Genomic DNA, 22,059 nt, shown 5'->3' with positions numbered 1-22,059 from the left:
ATGCAGATAGTATGATAGTCTGAAATACCAAACATCCATAGTTGTCTATAGATATATAAAGCAAATGTAGCAGGATGATGTAGCTGAACAAAGCCAGATATGAACATGTATGAATAAAAATGAAAATGTATATTGATGTAGCAGTAACATTCCTATCACCAACTTGAAGTAGTTATCACATAGGAAACTGTAGGTAGAACTGTAGTGTGTATATATCTGCAGCTATTAGAAATGTACAGCATATGTATTGGTATTTGAAGGTGTTAATTATATTTTCTTCACCCTACCCTATAACCGCATATAATCCATTCCACGTGAAATTGGTATGTGCAATCACAATTAACACCCCTGGACATTTGCCCTGTTGGGTCATACATATTTGTATGTACGTTGATGCATCTGCCCTGTTCATACATCCAAACCTGATGGCCTGTTGCCATCAATCAACCCTGCATGTTGTTGGACTGTGTATTGCTGTTCAAATTATGCATGTGTTATGCTCGCTGTTCAATGGTGTGAATATCTGGGTGTTTGGTTAGTGGGAATACTAATGCATGCTGTTACAACTAATTGCGAATGGTATTGTATGTTACTAACCCAAACTGTCATGACATAATGCAAAACATAGGACGACAGGGAGGCGGGTTCCAGCGGACCCACCTCTCCCACCTCAGCTGGCGAGTGCACCTGGCAGTAGTGCCCAGTCCGGACCCTCCTCCGGTGGCCCTGTGCCACCTGCGGGTGGAAGCGCTGCAGGGGATGGGGCTCATCCCCCCTCTACAAGTGTGGCCAGAGGAGAACCACCACTCACCCTCCGTAGCGTCCGGACTGTGGTGCTTAGGGAGATCCAGGAATCTGTTCTTGGGCCCCCACGCCAGCTTGAGGCACAGGTGGCACAACTAACGGGCATGCCTGTTGCCCGGCCTACACAGGCCCCAGCACAGCCCCGTCCTGGGCAGTGAAGGAACAGTGGCAACTGCCCATGGGTGGGGATATCAGTTCCACTGTTGCCATCTGTGGGCTCATGGGCTCTGGATATCCAAACATCCGTCCCCGTCAATTGTGTAACCCCCCCACACCGCCCCTGTATGCGTCTTGTTTGTCTTGTCTGTTGACCTACCCAACCTACCTCCCCAGCTATACCGACTTCCTTTAGCTGACATACCACTCTCACCTGAAAAAAAAAAAAAAAAAAAAAGGGCACTCTGTACCCACAAAAAAATCACGCCCCATACATAGCTGCCCATTTCTCACACATGTCTGCTGGACATGGAAACTGTCAATTACAATTGGCTGTACAACAAGTATTATTGTTGTCCTGACAACTCTCTCAGGGGTGGAAGGTTTCAAATGTCACATCAAATTACAAACATATGCACAGCTGTTGCTGATGAAGAAATGGGCAGCTATGGGCCTTACCTACAACCCTCCTGCAAAACCCAAGCTTGTTTCCCTACTGTCTTACCCTCTTTGTGACCCCTTTTTCACCACTTTCCTGTCTCCCCATTTTCATTTCTTTCAAAGAAAATAGCGCGGGTGTGCGCCAGAGTAAGCACTGTTAAGCGGTTGTAAGCGGGTGTGCGTGGAGCTGAACGCCAGTGCGCATGCGTGAGCTCCGTGCAAACCAGCGCTAACCCGGTTACAACTGCTTAAAAGTGCCTTAGTCACTTTGAATGACAAGGCCTGTATTCTGCTCAAAAGCAAAATAAAATACCACTGTCAATCCCGAACCCAGGACCTTGGAAACAGTAGTCTGCATGACTTACCACTAAGCCATGACTGTTATATAAGATCATTGTGCTACAAAAAATATATCATGTAATAGTAGGAATGAATGTAAAGGGAATATAGGATGTGTAGTACACAAAGCATGTCATGTATATTTACTGTCAAATCTAGTGGATTTCTATAATAGTAGTGTGTGAACAGAAACAGCCATGCTAGTTGGTAGCTAGTAGGTAATAATGTCAGTTATTATACATATATAAATATATGTATATATATATATATATATATATATATATATATATATATATATATATATATATATATATATATAGTTGTAGGTGTCAGTGTACATACACACTCAGTACAGGAAACAGGAGAGATGAATGGAGAAATGTTAATCTACAACACAGCCTGAATTATGAGAGAGATACTAACCTTTACACTCACAGAACAGTGTCCACAGCATACCAGCATGGTCCCCACCCTTACAATCTGAAAGGGCAACGCCTATCTCACATACCCTTTTATAGCACTGTCCTGAAATCACAGTGAGAACTGCAATCAGTACACAACTGGCTGCATGCAATTAGCAAATGCTGGCTTACAATTGGTGCAAAGGCCATCACATGGACATATGCAGATACCTACAAAAGCATCCTGTACTCCCACTCCACACATGCAATACTTTCATTGCACCATCTGGAGGCAGAGAGAGAGAGAGAGAGAGAGAAAGAAAAAAAGAGAATAAAAACACAAATAAAAACCACACGTAAGACAAGTTAAGTTGAAGCTGTCATCAGTGTCAGTAACAAGCTGGGCTAGCAGCAGCAGGAACCTACACTAACGGTAACGCAACCAGCTGCGACAAACACAGGTAATGTAAAGTAACAATTTAATAGTTTACATACTGTGAACCCTCCACATGTGTTATTGGTCTGTATCTATATGTATGTCTATGTGATAAGTTGTGTGTACGTTGTTTTACCCAAAGGGGATGACTATACATTACATGTCATTCAGTGTTAGGCCATGATTCTGGCACCAGTTGTCCGTTTCAGTGAGGCCTGTCTGTAGGATGTGTGTGTCAGCTGGTGTAACGACTATGGCACTTAGTTCGCAGTCATCTGGGAACTTTGTCATCCACAACCCATGTTTGCTTTCACATCTGAGAAGTAAATGCCAAACAAGAGGGGTCCTAGGACAGAGCCCTGTGGGATACCACTTGTGACTGGCTATGAGTCTGACATGGTTCCCGCAATTTTGACGTTATGGATTCAGTTGTTCAACCAGTTTGCAACCCATCATGTGACATATGTATTAACATTTAAGCTGATGAGCTTGTCTATGATGCCTGAGTGGAGTATTGTGTCGAAGGCCTTAGGCAAGTCCAGGTAGGCTGTATGGACTGCTTTGCCCTCATCAATGGCTGTAGTGACTGTTTTGAAAAAGTCAACCAGGTTCAAAAGGCAGGATCAGCCCTTCACAAAGGCAAACTGGGTGGGATCAAGTGTCTGTAGGTACCCAGTATCGCTGTATATGAGTCCCATAATGAATCTTTCCATAGCTTTGCAGACCAGGCTGGTTAAGCTTACGGCCGGTAGTTCCCAGGGTCAGTAGAGGTGCCTCCTTTGTGGAATGGGACCACTGTTGCTGTATGCCAGTGTGCAGGTACATATCCTGTAGTAAGGCCAAGGTTAAATATCAGTTTTATATGCGGTTGTAGCTCCTCTTGGAGTGCACGTAGCACACATCCAGGGATACCATCAGGTCACATTGATGCTGTGTGTTCTGCTTTGCTGAGGGCGGCCCTCACCTGGACATCTGAGATGACAGGGAGGTTACATTCAGCTGTGATAAGTATTTCTTATATTGGGGGAGAGGGAGGGGGGATATTTGCACTGAACCTGTCTGCCAGAATGTTGCCAATATCTGTGGGTTCAGTGAAATATATGTAGTTGTGTACTAACTCAGAGCATATCTGAGACTATTGGTCCATGTGTCTAACAAAACTGAAGAAGGCCTTGTGGTTATCTATAGTGTCCTTGGCCATTTCCCTCTCAGAGTTGGCCTTGGATGTTGTTATGAGAGAACATAGCTTATTACTAGTGCCGACCACAGATGCCTTCCCTTTATGTGATTCTGCTCTGTCCTGCAGTAGCCTCCTTCTATCGTTATACAATTTGTCTTTGGCTGGGGTCCACCAGACAGGATGCTTAACCGTTGTGCATAGGGTCTGGGTTAGAATTGTGTGTGCATGTTCCATGCATTCTTTGGGATGTCCGTGGGAAGCATTTGCAAAGGGGTCAGCATTGTGGGTTGTGGTCTCCACTGGCCCAGTGGGCTGCATGGATACCATCTCAGTCCTAACAAGTGAAGATCTGTCTATTCACATATATATCAAAGTAGTCTATTGTGCTGGTGGTGGTGGTGGGATATGTATATCCAGGCTGATTACTTTGTGTCCAGATCACACTAGTGGATGACGTTCCACATACAGTACCTTGTTATGAACCCCCAGAGTGAGGTGGTGCATTGGACCTGTCTCAGTGTGCTGACCGATGGGGCTTGGTACTATGTTGTATGGAATGCGGCAGGTATTGTTGCACAGGTGTTGGCTGAGCACTGATATCTGGCCATGTACATGTGTATCCACCAAGAGACACACACGTGCTTCATATGGGAGTAGTAGTATATCACTACAGTTGAGTATCATGTATAGTATGTGTGCCATATTTTGCTGACATAGTTTGCTGATATCCTGTTTGTGTTCTCTTTCAGGGACATGACGCATCAGCGAAATCCTGCCTACTCTGCTGCAGAAGATGAAGAGATACACCAAAGCCTGGTGCGGGATTATGACATACTGTTTTCCCGCACCAGCCAGAATCAGCAGGAGAGGGCTGCACTGTGGCAAGACCTTGTCCGTAGGGTAAATGACATTGGCACGCATAATAGGACATATGAGCAGGTATGACATCACTGCAGTGATTTAATCAGAAATGTCTGTCAGCGTGCGTCGGATATCCACAGGCAACAGGTCGCCACAGGAGGTGGGGTGGCCACACATCCCCCCCTCACCAGACTGGAGCGGCTACTCCTAAGTGTTGTGGCTCCAGCCCAGGAACATCAACAGCAACACACCTGCATTATGATGGAGGCTGGATCCACACAGCAACATGACATGGAGCGTGCAGGTAATATGCCATATGTACACTTGACTGTTCTGTACACTGTTAGTTTATGCATGTGTAAGGTGTGTCCTTGGTATGTAGCTGTCAACATAGCATGTAATTGTGCAGGTGTGATATTGCCAATATCAGCAGCTGACATGTGAAAGGCAACTGGCGTACTACTGAACTGTATCATACGCAGTATCAATGGCACAGTTGTGCCCACTGACATTAATCCCCTCATTTCTGCAGGTCCCTCCGGTGTTACAGCAAGGCAGCCCATCCATGCTGGTGAGTGTGTTTTAACAATACCTATAATAGTCCTGATAGTGCTAGTAATAATAGTGTAACTCAGTAGTGCTCTGTGTGTATACTGCGGGGTGTGCATGTGTGCCTGTGTCCACGTGTGCATGTGTGCACGTGTGCACGTGTGCATGTGTCTACGTGTCCATGTGTGCATGTGTGCATGTGTCCATGTGTGCATGTGTCCATGTGTGCATGTGTGCATGTGTCTACGTGTGCATGTGTGCATGTGTGCATCACTGGTAACATTGTGTAGACATTGTAAGCTGTGTTTCTTGTCTTCCTCCCACAGGTTCTGGTGCTGCTCTGGTGTCCTGCAGCAGGGAACCTGAAGCTGGTGCCACAGGTACTGATAATGATGATATCTGTGTAATGGCACAGGAAGGTGTGTCAGGGTCCGTCATTGGTCAGCCAATTGACAGTACACAGCTGTTAACCCCATCATTGCGCACAGTCATCCTGCCAGTACATCCTATGTCACCAATGTCCCTAGGTGATGGACAGGATACAGTGGGCATTGGCCAGGGTAATGTGGTATCTGTGGCACATGCTTCCCCACACAGCAGCCATGGGCAGGGTCCTGAGATGGTACCATACAGACAGTTGCCCATGGGTTCTCGTGGGAGCATCCGTGGGTGTACTGCCTCTGGCAGACGTGCCCAAAGAGGTCTGTCAACCTCAGCTATGTTTCGGGCTGTCATGCAGGCACAGTCACGTATGGAAAGGTACACCAGACAGGGTCTGAGGGAGCTGAGAGCATGTCGCACATCCATGACTGACAGTATGTGTGACATCGCGGATGCTATCCGTAATTTCACCGATGTCATAGACAGACGTTGTGGGGACATATTACAGCAGTTCCACAACCACATGTCCATGAGCCAGGGCAATGGTGGACGGTTGCGGCGTCGACGTGGCCGTATGCCAGCAACAGCAGCAGCTGGCAGTCGGCGCAGACGACAACAGGCCCGCGGATGCCCCCATAGTGCCAGCAGCAGCCCCAGCAATGCTGGGTCTGTGCTGTCATCAGACCGCCCCAGGAGACCACGTGCATGTGGCTCTGGACAGTCCCAACAGGGACCTGTGTCCAGTCAACAAACTCCCGCTTCTGATGACAGTACCCAGTCTGGCTTAGTACCGGATATGGTCCGTAGCACCCCTGCCAGGCACAGGTACCGTGTCCGTGGCCACAGACACTGATCTGTATGACCTGCCAGGTGCAGTCTGTGGCTGTCCACAAACTCCAGTATATGGCAGCCATGAGGTGGAACTGTGTGCATGCATACACACATGCGAAATGTTAACACCTAGGGCTACCACATACACGCACACACTGCACCAACAGTGCCCTACCCTGTACTGCTGTCCCTCACCAACACACATACACATACATGTCAATTGGTGGTATCAGTGGCAGACTCAGGCATACCTAGTTCACACCCTGTGCATATGATGAAACTGTGCCACCTCCTGCAATCTCCAACATCAGTGCAGGAGCAGGTTAACATGTTGCTGATGCACAGGGTGACTACATAGAAGTGTATTACTAGTATCATGTTGGTAACAGTACAGTGTGCTGATATGATTGTGTGTATATCCCAGCATGCCTGATGCAGTAACTGTATGACTGTCCTGAATTGTTATCTACACCCATAGTAAGTACCATAGTGTAACAGCTGCTCATTATTGCATACCGGTGGTAAGGATGTCAACAGATAGCCACATACATAGGTAGCACAGGGGAGAAGGTAATGCAAGTAGTGATACGCAATGATGGACATGTACACTAATGGTGGCATGTTGCCCACAACGACTATGCAATGTGGATGTTTGCATATGTTGATATGTGTGCAGTACCAATTTAATTTAAATTAAATTAAATATTAAATAATATCAGTTCTACCATGGACATCTGAGCTGTGCATTCCTGGGTACATGTTGATAGTGCCTGCATATTTGCACTGTTACCTACTGGAAGTGGTACCCCTTCTTTGTTGTACAATGGACTTCTTCCAGCCCTGCTTACTGTAGCTTTGTTTGCATGCATGTTTGCTTGAGGTTCTCTGGAACACTGATTCCACCTGCAATGCAGATTTACAGAGCTTCTGTGGATTCCTAGTGACATCTGCATAGCGTACTATACGTATGTCAATTTTCCACCTGACAGAACGTCACTGTCTGTCCTGTTCACATGTACGTTGCCTGTGACACATTGCATATGATTTACCTGGCATTTACCCACGTGTGCAGTCATATATGCCAGCGCTATGAAATCAGTAGCAGTACACCCACAGATACTCACCTTCAGTATGTTGTTCCCCATTGGCCCTATGTGTTGGTAATCACCATGGCAATCACACTACTATGGTAACATGTGCAAAGGTAACCTGTGAATCACCTCTATGGTCCAGTTGTGGTTTATGTGAGTCATGTGGCAATGTCGCAGCTGCCACATGTATGCAGTCAACCCTCTCCCCTGGCCAGGAACGTACAACACATGTGTGAGATGCAACCACATAGCCAATCTGGGGACTGAGCACTCTGAATCCAGTACTGCCATACCCTGTCAGGTGGCATGACATACCACAGTGACTACAATACCAGTCTGACATAGACCCACACTGACAGCAATCCGAACACACTGGAGCATACTTGGAGCCTCAGAATAGCATCCTGCCTGAGCATCACACACCTCCGCAGCTGGCACACAGGCATACGTTAAGTCGGAACAGAGCACATGCCACACATGGCACACACATCCCGTGTGCCACACACTCACAGCCTGTAGGTCTACACAACACACCTGCTACAGATGTGTCAGGTACCTCTCTTGGCCGCTGCAGTGGGGTCCCGCTCAACAGGCTGTACATGGTGAAGGTCACAGTGATATGCCCGTGGGGCACTATGGTCCACCACATAACACATGCATACAGGTCAGTCAGAGGCATGGACACATATGACTCAGTCATTGTCCATGCCACTATGGATGACCTGAGACTTACCTCCCTGGACTACATGATAGGGAACATAGAAGGGCTCTCTCAGCATGTGGCATGGGCCAGTATGAGCCTGATCTTGGTTGCCATCATACCCTCACCAGGTACGCTACCACAATATGTAGGAAGGGTGTTCTATGTCTACATTCTGCTCAATCTCCAATGTCATTCATAGGGTATCCAATGGCTGTCAGCGTGGGCTTACATGCTAGGGAAGCCACAATGATTTGCGAAGGGCAGCTTGCACGTGTCACCCATGGGCCATTGTATATTGACGAAGCCCCTTAATACACACATAGTGCCTTTTGCTGCAGGACACAGATTACATAGCCACCTCCGCGGGTATCACACGGGATAGGACACTAACAGTAATGCTACACAACACCAGCAGTGTACACTGCAAGATGCATGCACTGGACACTGTCCTCAGCACGGTAAACTGCAATATCTGTGCAGTAACAGATTCCTGATTCACGGCTCACAGGTGCAACCCATAACTGCCAGGTTATACCTCATACCATGCCTGTCGTCACCTACACATGTACCACACATGAACAGGGGGGTGGTATCTCAAGGCACCACAGATACACACACCTCCAGGTTGTTGGCACAGCACAAAGCATCAGGGCCTATCTATGAGCAGCTAACAGTGTGTTGGACTGCCTTCTGGTTCATAGCCTGGCACACACAACCCTCCCATATACAGGAAACCCAACTGTCCTCCCTAACAACACTGGGAATATGACAGTCTCTAGATATGTCTTTATATGGCTGGACTGCATCCAGCCGAACATTGTGTGTGAGCATTACTGTAGCTACAACACACTAGCTGAAAGGTTCCCAGCATGTAGTCACTGAATTGCAGTGGAACAACATGTTACCACTCCCACAACAGGTGGGAACATGCAGCACCTGTTCATCGACTACATGTAGACTATATGGCCCAGACCAGATGTGTATCCCCCGCTGTTGGATGATACCATATACAACTCACACTGTATATACACATACCGCATGCAGCCCCTGCACAGTAAGACACAGTCATAATGTTATGCATTGCAAATACCATTCATCCACTTGAGGCACGTGTCAGACATGGTAACTACTGAAGGTCACAGGTATATATGTGTATGTGTCACACACATACATCATGTGTGCATTGCCATTACTGGTTTAAGCAATGTCATGCATTGTTATGAACAACAACCCACACATGGTCATTTAGTGTGACACAACCACATGTGGCAGTTGTGGGTTTCCAAAACATACCTATCTGTGCTCTGACAGTGGTAATAGACCCAGTAGCGGAGCGCGCTATTGGCATTACTGGGCAATTAGCCCTATTTGGCTGTACTGATAGTGTGGTGACATCACCTGTGTTTACTGGGGGAATATGCAGCATCTGGTGTATTGTAATAGTTGCCAAAAGGAACTGTTCTCTCACACTTGCAATTACACACACCCCCTACTACCCCCCAACACTTGACATTTGTAGGATTCATACCCCTACCTAACTATGTTATAGACACGTGAGAGAGACGCATTAGCGAAGTGCACTGTTCAGATTACTGGGAGGTTCTTCTTCTCCGGCTGTACTTATAGGGTGCTGACATCATCAGTGTTTGGAAAGGGTAATGTGCATCATGTAGTGTGTTCTCCTGATTGCCAAAAAGCACATGTTTTTCATAGAGAATTGCACACACACAAACTCCCCTCATCCAAACACACACACTTGCCATTTGCAGGATTCAAACCCCTACCTAACTAGGTTATGACACTTGAGAGAGACGCATTAGCAGAGCACGCTATTCGGATTATTGGGAGGTATCCCTTCTCCAGCTTTACTTATAGGGTGCTGACATCATCAGTGTTTGGAAAGGGGAATGTTCATCATGTAGTGTGTTCTCCTAATTGCCAAAAAGGCGCATATCTTTCATACAGACTTGCCAGCACACACACTCTCCTCATCCACACACTTGCCATTTGCAGGATTCAAACCCCTACTTAGCTATGTTATGACACTCGAGACGGACGCATTAGCGGAGCACGCTATTCGCATTACTGGGAGGTTTCCCTTCTCCTGCTGTACTTATAGGGTGCTGACATCATCAGTGTTTAGAAAGGGGAATGTGCATCCTGTAGTGTGTTCTTCTAGTTGCCAAAAGGGACATTTCTTTCATACAGACTTGCACACACACACTACCGCCCTCCACACACACTGGGCATTTGCAGGATTCAAACCCCTATTTATCTATGTTATGACACTCGAGACAGATGCATTAGCAGAGCACGCTATTCGCATTACTGGGAGGTTTCCCTTCTCCTGCTGTACTTATAGGGTGCTGACATCATCAGTGTTTAGAAAGGGGAATGTGCCTCCTGTAGTGTGTTCTCCTAGTTGCCAAACGGGACAGTCTTTTCATACAGACTTGCACACACACTAACCCCTCTCCACACACACTGGGTATTTGCAGGATTCAAACCCCTACCTAACTATGTTATGACACTCGAGACGGACGCATTAGCGGAGCACGCTATTCGCATTACTGGGAAGTTTTCCTTCTCCTGCTGTACTTATAGGGTGCTGACATCATCAGTGTTTAGAAAGGGGAATGTGCATCCTGTAGTGTGTTCTCCTAGTTGCCAAAAGGGACATTTCTTTCATACAGACTTGCACACACACTACCCCCCTCCACACACACTGGGCATTTGCAGGATTCAAACCCCTACCTAACTATGTTATGACACTCGAGACAGATGCATTAGCAGAGCACGCTATTCGCATTACTGGGAGGTTTCCTTCTCCTGCTGTACTTATAGGGTGCTGACATCATCAGTGTTTAGAAAGGGGAATGTGCATCCTGTAGTGTGCTTTCCCAGTTGCCAAAAGGAACATTTCCCTCACACAGACTTGCACACACAACAACCCCGCTCACCCACACAGACTGAGCATTTGCATGGTTCAAACCCCTACCTAACTATATTATGACACTTGAGGGAGACGCATTAGCGGAGCGCACTATCCGAATTACTGAACATCTGTTCTGCACCTGCAGTATTTATAGGGTGCTGACATCTTTATTTCTACAGAGGTATGTACATCTAGCACTACCTGTCAGGTGGGGGATAGCATATATATGCATTTGCAGCCACCTACTTCAGGGTCAGATATGCACATCGCACTGGCAGGTTATGTTCTATACCATGCTTCATGACCACAGGACCTGTAACACACAACACAACCAGTCCAGAACACCCCTCCCACATCCAGGACACACACTTTTTTTCCCTGGGAACAGTGCCGGGATATGCTGGTGTTCACATACACCATTCCAGTTGTTAACATCAGGTACAGGCATATTGTGTGTGGGAACTACTCAGGCCTCTACAACATTACCCTACAGCCACTACAATTTGGAGGTCCATGTGCTATGGCAGAATCACTCACCACAGCCACATGGGGGAATACATATTGCACCTGACCATCTGCAACATGGGTACTCACTGTTCCACACCAGAGGTAGACCACCATTGTTGATATCTGACCATACCCACCTTTCCCTGGACATCCATATCCCATCCCCACCCCCAGGCAAGGTTGTCACTGCAAACAAACTGTATTTATCACAAGCAGACTCTACACTTGTGAAGACTGGGGTGGAAGACTTCAAAGGACCCATGCTGGGGGACTATACTGGCAACTCTGCATAATCCTTGACAACTGCATTCTATGAGCATGTGTAAGGTTTGCATTGATCATGCTATCCCACATATACCCATGACTGCTCCACAACAGGACACCTGTCAGGTGTACACCAGCCATATATGAGCTGTCCAACAGACAGAGTGAGCTAATACATTGCAGAGCTGTAGCCCACAGAGGGAGGACATCTCTGAACAGTACCGGCATGACACTTCAATCCCACATAATCATCACGACACAGTGTTGACAGTGAAATTGTCCAGACAATGCAGATAGGGCTCCCCTCAGTCTGTTATTGACGCGCACTTACTGTTAGAGGTCCTCAGCAACCCTCTTCCAGCACACACCAACAACATGGATATGACTTAGCACATTCAAACCCTGGGACCTCCACTGTGTCCCTGCTTGACAGAGGCACAGCACACTAGCCTCACACGATGCCTTATGTGACCTACTTTACAGTGGCACAGTAGCCTACTGTACTGGGGATGCAGACGCCAAGCACACTCTGGCTAAGCTTTCATTCCCTAGGGCAAACAACCTAGTATTGACCTCTACACCCATATGTTTAATTGTCAGATGCACAATATTTGTTGCTGATAGACTGTTTGCAGGTCTTTATTGCCATAGCATTCCCTGTTTCTATGAACAACTTGTGTATCTGTGGAAGATGTTTGAATATGAGGGGGATCCACTATATCATTTATGTCTCTGTAGTCATTTAACTGTGTGCACTGGGCAGATTGCTGTGATGTGGTTGGTTCCTGGAATGACACGTACAAATACCAGATATGTGTGGCCAACTGCTAAACGGAGATATGGCCTAAGTGTGTGAGCATGCCCAGTTCAGCCTTTCCATGGCATGTTGTCTGACATATGTCTCATTTATCAAAGTGTGCGAGCATGCCCAGTGTGAGCTTTCCATATGTTGAACTCTGCAGTCCACCACATATTTGGATGAGTGTGAACTTCAACAATATCTCACGTTTATGGTTGTGTGTTGGGTGTCATGTTGTGTACTTACTGGCCAACTGCTTCGTGTCTGAACACAACAGGGATTATACTGTGCCTGCAGGGTTTGCATGGGATACTTTGCATACAGTTGTCAACATCCTTTCATACTGACCTAACACTGTAGTACCATATAGTGTACTGGTTCAGTACTTTCACTGTGGTGGACAGTATCCTGGGCTTTAGTCCTATCACTGCTTTAAATCTTCATAGTGAGCACAACAGACTGTTTAGGGGCCAGTTGTGCACATATGACCATGTTGCATTATGTTCAGATATGGACTACTTAAACCAGGCTTGTCCAACATTGGTAGTGTATTCCACAACATAGGTGGACATTGGCAAACACTAGCGATGTGCCCTAGGCCATTTCTAATGCTAGTCAGAGAGTGTGTTTGTCCTTCGACACACATTGTAACTGGAGTTTGCCATGACATATGTCATGGTTAGTATACTGTGCCTCTGTCTACCTGTGACATAACAGTGATACCCAGGGTAAACCTACCATCTCCCATCCACTCATCAAGATTCCTCTTGAGGAGAGTCGATGGGTGACTCTCTGGCTAACCTGTACTGGGTGTTTACTCAAGAGTGGGGGTGGCTTCTGTGTTATGGATCATTCCGTACAGCTTGTCCTATGTATGTCAGTGCTGGGGTTCAGGTCTCTCATGTGCATAGCTCACTGCCATTCAGATTGTACAAGGTGCAGCATGTTCATTGATTCCAGCTTGGACATGGCTTTATACATCAGGCACAGCTTGCCTCTAGGTGGACAATGGCAGTGTGTGGAGCTGCAATTTGTTTAATCAGGCAACACATGGCATCTGTTCAAGCTCTTTGCTACTCCTGGTGAGGTACTGTTGGGGACTTTACAGTTGATGGAGGTGTCTGCTGAGGTACATCCCACAGGGGCTATTGTAGTCAATTGTAACGCTGATGAAGGATGACTGCAGAGCCACAATGACCTCCCCTTATCTAGATCTGACAACCTTCATGATTAGGTGGGTATATGGTATGTTTCTGTGAACACTACAGCCACATGTTTGTCCAATGCAGGATATCTATAACCTTGTGTCCCCAGGTCTCTCATTACATGTTAGGTACGTAATGGGTTAACACCTATGTGGTAATTGGTGGGCACTTACTGTATATCCACGGGGGTTAACTATACACTTTTCTGCAATTAGCTTGCTGACATGGCTATGGCACCAGTTGTCTGTTTCTATGTGGCCCTTTTGTGGGATGCTTGTGTCAGCTGGGGGTCAGATATGGTGGGCAGTTTGTAGTCCTCTGCATACATGTTCAGTCACAGTTCTTCCATGTTGGCCTGTGCCTATGGGACATATATACGAAACGAGGGAGGTCCCAGGACCAAGCCTTGTGGGATGCCACTTATATCTGCTTTGTAGTCTGACATGGCTGCAGCATGTCTGACCATGTCAGTTCTGTCCTTGGTCTGGTTTGCAACCCCTCTACTGACATAGGGGTTCATATTTAAGCTGGTGAACATATCTATACTGAACACGTAGGGTATTGTATGGAAGCATTTGCAAGGTCCAGCTAAGCTGTGTGGACCACATTGCCCTCATCAATGACCTTAATGACTGTTTCAAATGGGTCAAACATGTTTAGGGGCAGGATCTGCACTTAAGACAGCCGCACTGGGTAGGGTCCGGTGTCAGTAGGTCCCTGATATCTTTATGTCTGCGGTACATGCTGTTCCTTTCCATAGCTGTGCAGACCAAGCTTGTCAGGATTCTGGGGTGGTAGTTTGCAGTATCCATTCAGGCAACACCTTTGTTGAGAAGGACCACTGTTGTTGTACACTGCTCTTTGGGTACATATCCTGTGGTAAGGCTGACATTGTGCAGTAGTGTGATTTGGCATTCCATTCTTCTTGGAGTCCATGTTGGACTCAGCCCAGGACACCATCCCATACCATTGCTGCCGTGTGTATTGCTTTGTAGATGCTGGCTGTTACCTCAGAATCTGCAATGTCAGGGGGCCAGCAGTCTGCTGGGATAGATATTTTGCATTCTGGGGGGGCGGGGGGGGGTTTGCACTGCACCTGTCAGGTTGTATGTTGGCAATACGTGTGTGTGTTTGGTATGTTGTTTGTAATATTTGTGTGATTCATAGCATATCTGTGAATTCCCAACACGGTTCCTACCATCAGTTGAGTAAGCCTTGGGATTATCCTTAGTGGCCTGTACAATTTGTATCTTCATAGGTTCATAGGTTCATACTAGGCTATCCACCCTAGGGCATTTGTAAGCCTAGCCAGAGTGTGTGTGTCTTCACCCTTGCTATGTGAATATTATGGCCATTTATGATTTACTTTACTGTGCCTCTGTCTGGACGTGACACAGTGAAGACCCCCAGTGTACATCTACGATCATCCATCCACTTGGCAATATTCCTGTTGAGGAGTGTCAGTGAGGGGCTCTGCCTAACATGGAGTGAGATACTGTTCCAGGGTGTGGGGAGCCTCTGGGTTATGTATCTGTCCCTCCAGCACATCCTATTTCATTATGTGTTGAGGTTGACATCTGTCACTCTCATAGCTCCAATGGCTTTGAGTTTTCTGGGGTGGAGCATGTCCATTACTCCTGTGTTGGACATGGCCTTGTACAACAGACATACAATGCCTCTGTGTAGGCAGTATGTGACTGCATTCAGCTGGGGTGTCTACAGCCAGGCAGCATATGACATATATTTGTGACCCTTTATCCTCTTGGTGAGGTACCTTTGAGGTCTTTCTAACCGCTGCAGGTGTCAGGTAAGGTACATCCCAAATGAGGCATTGTACTAGATTATGGGTCTGATAAGAGAACAGTACAGGGGCACAATGACCTCTGTTGACGTAGATGTGAATCCTTTCATGATACGGTGTCCAATATAGACAGTCTTCCTAGCCGCATTGGCAATGTGAGTGTCACATAACAGGTTACTGTCCACTTGTGTCCCTAGGTCCCTGATTACTCCTTGCATACATAATGGTTTATCACCTATGTGGTAATTTGTGAGTACCTTGTTTGGTATTTGGTGGGACATTCATACTGTCCGGTGTCTTCAGGACGTCTGGGTGGGGTTCCTGTGTGTGAGAGTGTGGTCTGTAGCATGCTACAGACTGTACAGCAGTTTTGACTACAGTTAGGTGCACATGGGTGGTCTCCGATGCTTCGTGCATTGTCAGTTACCTGGACGTATGGGTGTCTGTGCTGCATATGGATACTCCCCCTCCTTTTATGTTTTGGTCCAGGTTTTGGGGCCATAACGCATGATATGAGGTATAACCTGGTAGTGCTGGTGTGCTGTCGGTAGGCTTGCAGCAGGTTTCTGTCACTGCACAGACATCGATGTTCTCCATATTGGGGAGGGCCTCAGGAGCATGCATATTGCGGTTTACACATCTGGCATTGGTCAGCATTACCCTTATGTTTCTTACCACTTATGTTTTCTAGGGTGGTGGGTTAGTCTTTTCAGCCTTGCCTACGTATGGCTCTATGGAGGTGGCAAAAGCCTTATCCAATATCCAGATGCCCAGGGGGAACAGGTGCAAGCCATCCCTGGAACAGCAGCATGGCTTGTCATGCATGACATCTCAAGCAGACATTAGATCCTCTTGGACTGACAGCTGTAATTGTGCCACCTGTTAAAGCTGATCATTCTGTGTTTGTACTGTGGCATCATTCTTGGTGAGGGTAGGATGCTGCAAACGGCCAGTGTCATACCGGCCAGGAGTACATACTCAGAGAGCTCATCCATGTCTCTTTTCATGTAGTCCAGGGAGGTACATCTCAGGTCATTCACACCAGCATGGACAATGACTGCATCATATTTCTACTTGCTTTGGGGTGACCTGCGTACTTGTGTTATGTGGCGTATTGTAGCAGCCTACAGGCAGCTTACTGTACCCTTTCCCTTGTTCAGTCTGGTGAGTGGGACAGCAGTGTGTCTGCCTATAGAGTCACCTATTACAACTGTATCAGGCATGTTGTTTCTCCTTCTGGCCTGTGACTGTTTGGCACACCAGCTTTGTGTACTATGTGTTGCATGTGCTATGTTTGGAGGTTGTGGTTGCTTGGGGTCTGCTTTGGAGGCCTCTGTTGGTGTGGTGTGTTTGTAATTAGGGCCGCCGGGAATGTTTTTCTGTGTTTATGTGTTTGGTTTACAGTTGTGATAGGTCTATGTGGGACTGGGTTTGTGGTGTGTGTGGTTACCTTCTCCTCCTGACTAGTTTTGACAGTACTGAGTTGAGGGAGCTCAGCCTCCGGTTTGGATAAATGGTTGCATCTCTCACATATATTTGTATTTATTGGGGGGAGTTGAGGGTTATCTGTGGACTTGGGGCAGGTGTAACATTGCCTCAGGATTCACAGATTCTACTTGTTGTAGCTGGCCTTAGTGGATTGTATGTGTGGACATATTTTATTGCCATACTACTGATCAGTGATTACTTCCCTTTTTATGTTTACTCTATCATGTAGTGGCTTCCTCATTCTCTTGCATGGTTTGGTAATGGCTGGAGTCCAGCATACCAGATGCCTGCGTGTATGGCATTGTGTCTTGTTGTTATTTGTGATTGCATAATCCAAGCATTCCTGGCTGTGTTCATGGAATGCCTGTATAACACGTTCTGCGGTGTGTCCCATATTTTGCACCCGCACAGGGCCTTTAATGGATTCCACATCAGTTTAGAGGGGTGCAACTTATGCTTTACACATGTTTTTCACTGTGTTTTTCTGGCCAGGGACTGTGGTCAGGATATGTATATCCGGTGTGATTACTCTATGGTCTGGTCTTACCAGTGAGGGATACACTTCTCATCTTGCCATCCAGTACCCATGTTGCTGATTATCACATCCAGTATGCTTACCCCTCTTGTGGGAGTGGTACGTTGTTCCTGGGCATTTTGGTTTATGGATTCTTGGAACTTTTCTCCTACAGTGTTGGTGCTAGTATAATGCTCCCAGTGTATGTCTGGGTATTTTCAGTCAACCAATATAATGTGGTTTGGGGGGCTTGATATATTCATGTATTCCAACATAGGCCAGGTGCAGTTCTTGGTGTTAGGATGGTAGTCTGTAGCAGGCTATATACTGGGAAGTGGTTTTAGCCACTGTTACTTGACCATGGCTAGTCCATGCTGCTTCTTGTTGTGGTACCAACATGGGGGTGTGGTTATCCTTGACAATTATTGCTAGTCACTCTCCTTTTGTAGCTTGTTCCATGTTTTGAGGCTGTATAGCACAGTATGAGGTGTAACCTGGTAGTGTTAGGATGCTGTTGTGAGCCTTGCCCAGTTTTCTGTTACGGGACAGATATCAACATTCTCCATACTGGGTGCGTTTACACTGCACGCATCTTGCTGTTTAGACTTCTGGCATTGGGTAGCATTACATCTAGGTTCTTATCCCTTGTGGTACCTATGGAGGTGGGTTTGTGTTTTGAGCCTTACCTATTCAGGGCACGCTTTGGGTACTGACAGCCTTTGCCAGTATCCATGAGGCCTGGACTGATAGGTGCACGCCACCCCTAGCAGGTGGTGCATCATGTCATGCTCAGCATGTCATCCCAGGCTGGCACACATTGGCTCCCCTTTGACTAACTGCATTACTTCAGCCAATTATTGCAATTGATCATCCCATCGTCATATTGTGGCTTCATGCTCGGTGAGGGTGGATGTTAGTCAAGGTCCTCAAGTGTGCATATAGTACATGGTGTTACATTACTTAACACATGGCATTCATGCCTCAGGTGTTGCTGCAGGGCTGCCTCCGTCGGATGCACATATTACACTCCCTGTACATGTTTGAGAGCAGGTTATGTCATTTTAGGCATCCATGTTATTATATGAGTGAGTCAGAGAGGGGTATCATTCCCAGGGTTCCTACTGAGCCAGTGTATGTGCTATGCGTTGCCTCTTTGCCAAGGCCAGGGCATACTGGGCACACCTCCTTCTGCCTACTGGGGCAGGCTCAGGTTGTTCCTCCTCCGAGTCACGCTTTGCCTGTCATGGCCTTGGCAATGGTGGGGGGCTGTTTGGCCCGGCCCTATGCTGGTCCTGCTGCAGCTGTTTTCGCAAGATCATATTATGTAGCATAGCACATACCATGACAATTTGGGTACATGTAGTTGGTGAGTACTGCAAGGCTCCACCAGATGTGTCCAGACACCGGAAACGTGACTTGAGCAGCCCAAACACACGCTCTATTACATTACGTGTTTGTGCGTGTGCCTCATTATGGCGTTCCTGTTCAGGTGTGTGTGCGCTTCTGATGGGTGTCATCAGCCACGGCTCCAGTGCATAACCTGCATCCCCCACTAGGTGTCCGTGTGGGATGTCCCCATTGGCAAATGTCTGGTACAGCTGCGTCAAATGCCAGATATGGGAATCATGGTAGCTCCCAGGGCAGCCAGCACACACATTCATTATTATGCCCTGGGCATCACACACAACCTGGCAGTTGATGGAGGGGAAGCCCTTGTGGTTAATGTAGGCCCTACCCCACTCACCGGCTGGTGCTTTGATGCATATGTGCGTGCAGTCTATTGCACCCACTACCTCAGGGTATTCCGCTATTTGCTGGAAGAGACGCATATTGCTGGCCAATACCTCACGGGCATTGGGCAAATATACGTGATCACCGACATGTGCTGACATGGCATCCAGGAACTGGTGCAGTACCCTGGAGGCTGATGCCTGTGATATCCCCATCATATCACCAGTTGGTCTCTGGAAGGTACCTGTTGCTAGTATTCTTAGGCCAACACATACCTTGGTTTCCACTGGGCTGGGTTCCCCTCTGTTGGTTCTGTGCATGAGGCGTGGCCTGCACAGCTCGACAATTTGCTGCAGGAGGTCTCTGTCCACTCTATAGCGCTCTACTATCTCCAGCTCATGTAACCCGTGGTAGGTGACCCTGGGCCTGTACACTCTTCTCCGTCTCCTCACTGTGGGTTGTCTGGCACCATCTGCATTATCACCACCCTCAGCAAGTCGCCTATGTCTCCTTATGACAGCTATGGCAGCCCCTAGCATTTCTGCTCTGAGTTCAGCTTTTTCATTTTTCACTTCTAATAGCTTACTCCTGTCTTGCAGTGTCTCTTGAGAGATTCATCCTGCACTGCTGTTTGCAGAGTTTTAAGTGCTTGGCTGAGCTACTATTCTGCCTGTGTAATTGCCTGCTTCTAACTGTTTTCACCTGCTAGCTCCAGCAGTATTCCCTGCTAGCTTCCTACTAATTCTGTTGCTTCCTTTTTCCTTTCTGTTTCCTCAGGGGGGAGCAGCGTGCATACCAGCAAAAACATGCTCACAGTGGCTTACACGTGCGCACACATGTTTACACGGTTCGGAATCTGCTTATTCGGGTTAAAACGCACGCACACCAGCTCAAACAGTGATACAACTCTGCCAACAAGCTCCCACATGCTCAGTCTGCCCTACATGCGGGCACACTAGCGTAAACAGTCTTCAAAGTCTACCAACATGCTCCCACATGCTCAGTCTGCCTTACACGCGCGCACACTGTCCTACCCGCACCTCATGGCGCACACACGTGCGCATGCACGCCCAGCAAGAAACTTTGGTGTAAGTAACGGTGTACACCTTCCATTTCTTGACTTTCCCATGCTTATCTTGTGGCACTCCTCTTTCCATGATCTGTGTCTGACATCTGTCATGTAACACTGACCTCCAATGACCTGCATTTCTTTCTACCATTCCCCCCTGTGATGTCACCTATCTCCTACTCTATTCCTCCCCCTTATGTATCTCTTACACTACTCAGAATGTGCTCATTTGCTATGTGACAGTAGGATTCAGTATCCTAACCCTCATTTACATCAGATTGCCTACTAATGCTTAGTTACATGTCTTAGACTCAGCTTCCCCCCTTAGCAACCACTAAACGGTGGCCATGTTGTTTTTGGTCTGCTGGTCCCTACATTGTAAATCCATGTATTGCATAAAACCCACATTTGTGGGTTTATAACCTTCATTTTTATGTTTTATACAGCGCAGCCCGTTTGCGCGGGGCTGTGCTGCGTTTTGATATCAGCGATCGCCGAAAAAAAAAAAAATTTTCATATTTGAATCTGGGTACCTTGCCAATGGCCACATATTTGGCCATTGGCATGCTGCCTGACACATATGCACCCTTTATTTGGAGCTGACATGACTCCATTGTGATTTTTGCAGAAACGTACTCAGTTGTCAACTGAGTACATTTCTGCAGCTAAAACGGCTCTTACACGGGCTGATTTCTGTTTCGTGGATCGCTACTCTACCTCATTTGCATGCCTTTTGGCTGCAAGTGAGGTATTTAGCATATCCACGCCCAGTCCGTGTAAGAGACGTTTTAGCTGGTCTCTTACACGGAGTTTCGGGCTGTTCCTGGATCGCGAGGCTTGCATGGAGTCTTGCACATCTCTTACACTCCATGCAAGCCTTCGTGAATCCTGCCCTGAATCTTTCTCAGTTTGGTTGAAACACTGGATCCTTCTCAGTTTGGTTTTGTCAAGGGCAATTTATACCTACTAAAGTAGGTGGACTTCCTCAAAAAGGAAACTAGAGCTGTAGATGAGGGAAAAACAATCTGTACTGCCTACCTCAACCAGATAAATGCACTTGATACGATACCTCATGCTGGTATTTTAGACAAACTCACAAATTTAGGCATAAAACTCTGTGTACCCAATGGATAGCTTAAGGCTAATGGATAGGACACATGAAGTTAGGGATGGGAAATCCACCTCCACCAAGAGGCCTGTTAATAGTGGTGTCTCTCAGAACTTGGTACTGGAACCTCAATTATTTGTAATATATGTCTCTGAGGTCAAGGTAAATGTAGAGGGCCTTTGGCTGACAACTGCAAGTTGGGTGCAAAGAATCCCCCAAAGATGTAGATATCCTTCAGGATGGTCTGAAAAAGACCAATAACTGTTGCCAGACCCATGGCCTAAAACTCTGTGGAAAAAATGCATATTTATACCATTTGGGAAAATGACCGTCCCTGAAAATTACAACATTGATGATGTATCCTAAGAGGAAACCCATTAATAAGGGATTTGGGAACTCATGTTAACAGTAACTTGAACTTTTATCACCATGTGTCCATGATGGTGAGAAAATCTTTCTTTGAGG

The sequence above is a fragment of the Protopterus annectens genome, chromosome 1.part1 (assembly GCF_019279795.1).
Source record: "Protopterus annectens isolate FY-2018-M chromosome 1.part1, PAN1.0, whole genome shotgun sequence".
NCBI lineage: Eukaryota > Metazoa > Chordata > Ceratodontiformes > Protopteridae > Protopterus > Protopterus annectens.
Note: the sequence above shows the minus strand (reverse complement) of the source record.